We start from the raw sequence: 6,952 nt of genomic DNA, 5'->3' as shown, positions 1-6,952 counted from the left end.
CACCTGCAGAAAAATGCACTGCATTCAGCATGTTTTGGTTTCCCCCCTCCCCACATTAATGACTGTAAACAAAGAACCCAGGATGACAAAACACCCATAAAAAGGACACGTCACAGAAGGGCCTCGGTTGGGTCTATATCATTTCTTGTGCTGGGGAGCCGCACTGCAATGGCCTCTGTGTCTGCTCCTCCTTCCTGTGTTAAAGTCTGCCTGCACAGCCCAGTGTGAGATGCTTTAGAGATAAATTAAATCTGGAAGAAATGGAGAATGGGGAGTTGAAAATGAGAAGGGCTCATAAGCTGATATATTCAGTAATTACAAAGGAAGGTAGAGTTAGTAGTATTATGTCCTTAAGATGATGCTGCAGGTGCTGAGTCCGGCTTTCCACTCCATTTCCTATTTGTCACCTGTCCAGGAGGTGTTTTAGTGCCCTGCCGTGTTCACCTGTGTATCCATACACCCATATACCATTCATTTCTAAGTGGAATTTCACAGATTTTGAGCAATGGCACGTCTGGGTTTGCAGATCTTTGCACTTTTGTCACATTTAACCTTCTGCTAGGAAGAGGAGAGGCCAACAAGAGCAATCCTGACAATCAACGTCACGCTGTCCCTCTGCAAACAGGACAGCTGACTGCAGCGGCGATGTCTCCAGGCTGTCAGCAAAGTTGTCACCATTCCCCTGCTGCACCCATCACTGATGGAGTGACAAGGCAACCTCTCTCTCCTTCTCACTGCTTGCAGCCCTGCATCACATGGCATCCCCAACACCCTGGCAGTGCAGGGGGATATGGATGGCTCTGCCCATGATTCTGGTTTTGGTACTGCAACGTGTAGCAGCTCCCTGGCTTGGCAGAAAGATGCAATTCATACTCAGTGCTTGGAATCCAGCACTCGTGGCTAAGCCCAGCTGGGAGGGAGCATTGCAGGGCTTGTCCGACAGCTTGGAGATGCAATGCAGCAGCTTCAGCCTGCAGGGTGTAGAATCCTGCCTGCCAAAGCCCTGCTATCCTTGGGGAAAAAGGATAGGCTGGTGTAACCTCGGCGTATTCACATGTGACAACCACGCCTGGAGTGGTGGGGTCCCAATTGTGCCCCCATCCCATTCTTATGGTCATGCCAGCGTCCCTGGAGCCATTGGTGCCCTCCAAGGGCCGGCAGAGGCAGCACACCCCATTGCCTGCTCTGATGCTATGCTGTGCTATTTTACACTGCTCTGGGCTGCTCACAGATGCAAGCATCCACGTCCCCCAGCACTCGGGATGCTAAATTAACACCATGCCTTTCATCTTGCAGGTGTGCAAGCACAGATCCCCCAGGAGCCTGCTGCAGAGCAGGAGAGAGTTCATAGAGATTGACTTCGCATGTTAATGAAACTAGAAAACCTGATTATTCCACACGGAGTTAATGAGCTACCACGATAAAAACATGGCTGGTTGCAATCCTGGTGGGAATTTCCATCTGATGCCACCTCCAGCTCCAGTGGGATGGGATTGCAGTGCAGGGAAAGCCATCAGCCCACTGTACTGCAGCTCTTCTCACCCCAAACCACGGGGAGAGGCTCTGGGAGCTGCCTGAGCTCGCTGAGATGTGGTGATCTGTGCAGTGCTTGGAAGAATCGAGCTGGTCTCGCTGTGCTGGAAGGAGCCCAGCTGCCCATGTGCAGCCACTCAGTCTCTCTGCTGTCACTTTGAGCCCTCTGCAGGGTTCTGACACCCAGAGGGCACCCGGCTCTTTGTCTGCAGTGAAAAGGAGAGGGAGGGAAATCTCCAAGGGAATTATGAGCAAGCGTGTAGGAAGGGGAGGTGGAATAAGAAGAAAATATTGTATTGGGATTTAACAGAAAGACAAAGAAATGAAAAAGGAATGGGGTCAGATCCGCACCACCCTACAGGAGAGAACTCTGTTATGGGAAACGATGCTCTTAGAAGTCCCTTGCACTCCAAGTTCAACAAGGACTGTGCAAGCAAAGCTCACCTCGCCTCTCCTTTCATTTCCACTAAATGAGCAGAAAAACTCCACCAAAGGGACATTGACGGTGTCATTAGCTTTCAGTTTGGATGCATTTAATCTCTCAGTGCTGTGTGTGGAGGTGCTGTGTGTGTTGAGGTGCTGTGTGTGTTGAGGTGCTGTGTGTGTTGAGGTACTGTCTGTGCCACAGATCTGGTTTCCAACCATTGCTTTCTTGTTGCAGGAGGAGAACTGGAGAGTCTGGGAGAGAAAGTGTTTAAATTGAATGTTTCTTCAAAGGGAAATGGGCAGCTCTGCAGGTTGCATTCATTCTCAGGAGTGAATGAGGTGAAGAAAGAAAGAGGATCCAGATGTGACCACAAGGTCCAAGACTTCGAAGCATCCTCAGGAGCCGGGGAAAAGGCAGAAGACCCTCAGCTCCCTGTATGTCTCTCTTCCCATTTTATTCTTTGGGGATTGTTTTGCACTGATGTTGCAGAGAGATGCCAAGCTGAAAGCCACTTCCTCCAACGCATCGCTGCTACCCAACACGGTGCCATGCCAATATGTCCCACCCTGTGCTCTCTGCTTGGGCATAGGGACACCAAATTGCCCCCAGAAGGGGTTGTGCAGAAGGAATCAGGGTCAGGAGGGCACTGCTGGGGGTCCTCAGCCTCAATCCTGCTGTGGCCATGAACACAGAGAATACAGAGGTGGCAGATGTGCGACACGTCCCGGCTCACATCTGCCCCAGTGGTTGTTAAAAATAGGACTTTTCCACTTGGTGAATTTCAACTGAAAAGCTGAAAACCTACACAACCACGAGCGGTTCTGAGGCTTTTAAAATGTTTCTTGGAAAGGCTTCCATGATTTTGGTTCCAGGCCAGAGTATCTTAGGTTTTCGGCAACAGCAAGCGGAAAGCTTTGCCAATAAAACAACATTTGGGGTTTTTATCTTCCAGTGGGAGAGAAAAACAAGAAGGAAATAGGTACTTTATTAAGGAAGAAAACAACAATCAATCCCCAAATACTTCTCCAGAAAGAAAAAAAACAACCTCAACAACAACATTTTGGACTGAGGATTTCATGAGCCTTTGCTGCAGGGAGGAAATGGTGGAGAAAAGAGAGAAAGGCTCTCAGCCTGATCGGGGCATCAAAGGATATTGTGTGCATTTATATTGTACATGAATATTATTGAGCTGCTGGAAAAGAAAAAAAAACCAAAACGCTTCTCTGGGTGAAGTGAGCGGTGCAGAGGTTTTTAAAGTGCATCTCTTTGGAAACAGGAATGGTTATTGACTGGAGGGGGGAAGAGCACACGGAGCTGTGAGTATTAGGGACAGACACGGAGAACATCAGCCCAGCTCCGAAATTCCCATTAATAAAAGCTCATACATAAATAAGGATGACAGCTATTGATTTTCCTTTGCAAGCAGCGTGCCCTGCCCTGGGTAATGAAATGCAGCCCCTTCTTTGGAGAGGTGTCAGCATGGCATGGCTGCAGAGGTTGTGATCCAGAGGGAAAATGAATGATGTTTGGCTGAGAGGGAACCACGGCTGCTCTGCTCAGGATGTACCTGCTGGAAAATGGCTGCTCAGGGCTGGAAATAAGGAAGCAGAGGAGAGAATGTTGAGTTATGACCAGTGCTGGTGTGGAGTGGGGTGCGTGGGGCTGCTGGTGGAATGTGTCAAACTCCGCTCAGATCCAGAATGATTTTCTTCTCCTTCGAGACTGAAATATTTTACTGAGCTATCTCACACATACGTGTTGAGGATCCCTCCCAGGATATGTTTGAGTGGAAATCTGTTTCCAAAGCCTTTTTATAATTCTTCTTTTAATTAATTATTTATTTTTTGTGTGTGTGCGTGCATGTGTGTGTTCTAAAAGCCCAAATTGTGCTTATCATTGGGATTTGGGTGAATTTCTCCTCTCCATCCCAACTGTATTTCACTTTCCCTAGCACCTTTCTTCCAGCATGGCATCAAAGGGGCAGAGTTAAGGGTATCTGTGTTGTTTCTGTGGACTAATAGCTGTGTCTAACCATGCAAAAAGCATTTCCTGGCCAACCTGCCTTCCAATTGCAGGGTGCTGCAGGAGGCTGAGCATGCTCCAACTCACTTCAATCCCAAAAGGACAGCTCATTTTCCGAAGGCTAGATTTGACACTTGGCATCCCATCACCCAGCCCTCCTATTTCCCACCGCTATTGCTGCTGGTTTGTCAACATCATCAAGTCGAGAGGCACTAATTGCCTTCCAGTGAGAGAGCACGGAGCCCTTGGGAAGGAGCCTGCGTGACTGCCCTGCTTGCTGCCTGCTTAGCACCGGGCTGCGATGCTGCTGGGAAGAGGATGCGTTGTTGGGGCCGTGTGACGTTTCCAGCTCAATTTTCATGCACTGGAGCTGGGGGAGCTGAGGGACAGGTATTAACAAGGTGCTGTGAAGTGTGGGCCCAGACGTCAGGAAAGGGAACACAGAGCAAAACTCGGTGTTGGGATGGTACTGTGGCTGTTGAGCATCCCCTGAGCAGAGTTAGAGCCTTCTCCAAATACTCGTTCCAGGAGCTCGGTGCTCCTTCCAGGCAGGAATAACCCATTCCCTGTCCTTTCACGGGGCATACTGGGTGTATTCAGGTTGATATCACTAGCTTTGGACATTCTCAGGGTGCTTCTGCTGCTGGATGCAAGCAGCACCCTTCACTATGAGTCTTGGACACATGGTCAGAGATGTCCCCGTGTTGGTGTTCCCAGGTGTGTGAGGACAGCTAAACACATCTCCCAGCTAATGCCACAGGGTTCACTTACCCCAGGAAGACTCAGGGAGTGATTCCTGCTGGGGGAATCTCTGCCCCTCAGTGCCATGCAGTGATTTGCTGCAGGGCCGCCAGCAAGGTGCTCCCCAAACGTTGCTAAGACAGACAGCTGTGTGCTGAGCCCAGTGTTGTGTCAGGTAATTAGCTCCCATTTATATCCGTTAGGTGTGCAATTAGTCTCCTATTAATGCAATTAACGCTGTGGCATTAGCTTAAGTATGTAATTGGCACAGAAGGTAGCTGCAGCTCAGCTGCTGAGTGTGGCATGGCATCTACTGTGTGGTTTCTGCAAGGATGGTGAGGAGGGATGGGGGGTGGTCAGCTCCCTAAGCCAATGGCAGGTTTTTTCAGTGCAGATTCTTGCAGTGTGTGTGCTTGGCTGTGTACTCACTTAATAGAATTGTAGAATTGCAGAATATCCTGAGTTAGAAGGGACCCATAAGGGTCTTCGCTTCAGCTGCAAAGTGAAGCAACTCTCCATCCTTCCTCTACCTTAAAATCCCCTGAAAATGCTTAGGGGAGCTGATGAGATGCAGCCCACTCCCTTCCCAGTTCTGTGGGACTGGGGGGGGAGGGGGTTTGTCTTTTTAGGGGGTCAGATCTGACCTTGGGAGGATGCAGGACCTGTCCTGAAATCACTGCGGTTCGCTCCTGCCCTCCCTGGGACCACGCAGACGTCAGAAGTGCTGGTCCATCTGGCTGCCATTCTGGGGAGTGAGGAGTGATGGGGAGAAGAAACAACACCTCCATCCTCCCCGAGCCATTCCTGGCACCCAGCCCCTCCTGGCAGCTCTCAGACGAGAAGGTCTGACAAGCGCCGCCGCACAGACACAGTTGGCCTTTCGGGATGTCAGGGATGGAGAAGGGCTGCGGGGATGGGGAGGGATGGAGGCTTTGCTGCATCCCACCTTGGTGGAGATGGACACACTTCCCACGTGTCCCGCTGCCCTTAGGGTGCATAGACAAGCTGCTCATCTTCAGATGGTGTCAGTGGTCAACAGCAGAGCAGAGCAAGGGGTCACACTGAGACTGGCCCCAGTGAGGGTGTTTGGCTTGGGGAAAGCTTCTGACAGTCTTTGATTAACAGCCCCTTCATCTGCACACAGCAGCGGTAAGCCATGGGAGATCTGGGCTGATGCAGCTCTATAATCAAAAGGGTTTGAAAGAAGCAATTTTCTCCTCTTGCAACCCAGTTGATCCTCATTTAATTGCTGCTCGTTCTGCATAGACTTCCCTGAATTACCACAGCACTGTCTGCACTTCAGCCTCTCCAGTAAGTCTGCAGCGTTTGACTCCCGTGTTGTTTTGCCAGGCTGGGATGTGTGACGCTCTGGGGTCTTGAAATCCCTCCATGCAATTTTGGCACAACACAGCCGAGATGCAGTTCTGAAAACACAAAATCTCTGCGGATGGGGCCACACTTTGCTCCATGCTGTCATACAGCGCGCTGGGGGAAAAAAAAAGAAGTAGAAAAGCACAGAAATCAGATGCTGAAACCCTGCTGTGCAGGGAGCAGATCCCTGACGTGGTGCTGGCCCACTTCATCTCGCTGTCACTGTCACAGGCTCTGCTCAGTGCTGGCTTGACAGGTTTTGTTGCTGGAGACGGGATGAGTTTCCCTAAGCATCGCCTTGCACAGAGGAGGAGGCCAGAAGCATCCCTGCACACACAGCCCTGCAGAACACACGGCCACCTGGAGCAAAGAAGTGCCATCTCTTCTCTGCTGAGCCTGTCTGTGGTCTCTGAGCACTTCTTCAACCACATTAATGCATCAAAATATAGCTCCCATTAGCCACCCAGATCATTTTCATCAGACTCATAAGCATTTCTATTACCGTGCCTTTGGCTTAGTGATGCATTACTGGTCAAACTTCAACCTGGACATCATCATTCCAGCTTATCACACAACACTTGTCCTATATATCTCAACTTATTTTCCTTTCTATCTGGTAGACGAAGTCACACTGCTTTTTCCTGACTCATACCAAGCTCTTAGCACTGCCCTTTAGTGTATTTCATTCACATGTGCTCTCAGACTGAGGTTTCCTTGCCTGTGCTAATCCAAGTCTCCTGCTTCTGTTATGCCAACACTTCTATGATTGTGAATGCTACAAATGCAGCTCCAGAGGAACTCAATGGGACCACGTAGTTGTCCCACCCCCGTGGTGTTCCTGCAAGAAGGGCTGCATGG

Source organism: Gallus gallus, chromosome 27, assembly GCF_016699485.2.
Source record: "Gallus gallus isolate bGalGal1 chromosome 27, bGalGal1.mat.broiler.GRCg7b, whole genome shotgun sequence".
NCBI lineage: Eukaryota > Metazoa > Chordata > Aves > Galliformes > Phasianidae > Gallus > Gallus gallus.
This window is presented reverse-complemented; position numbering follows the sequence as displayed.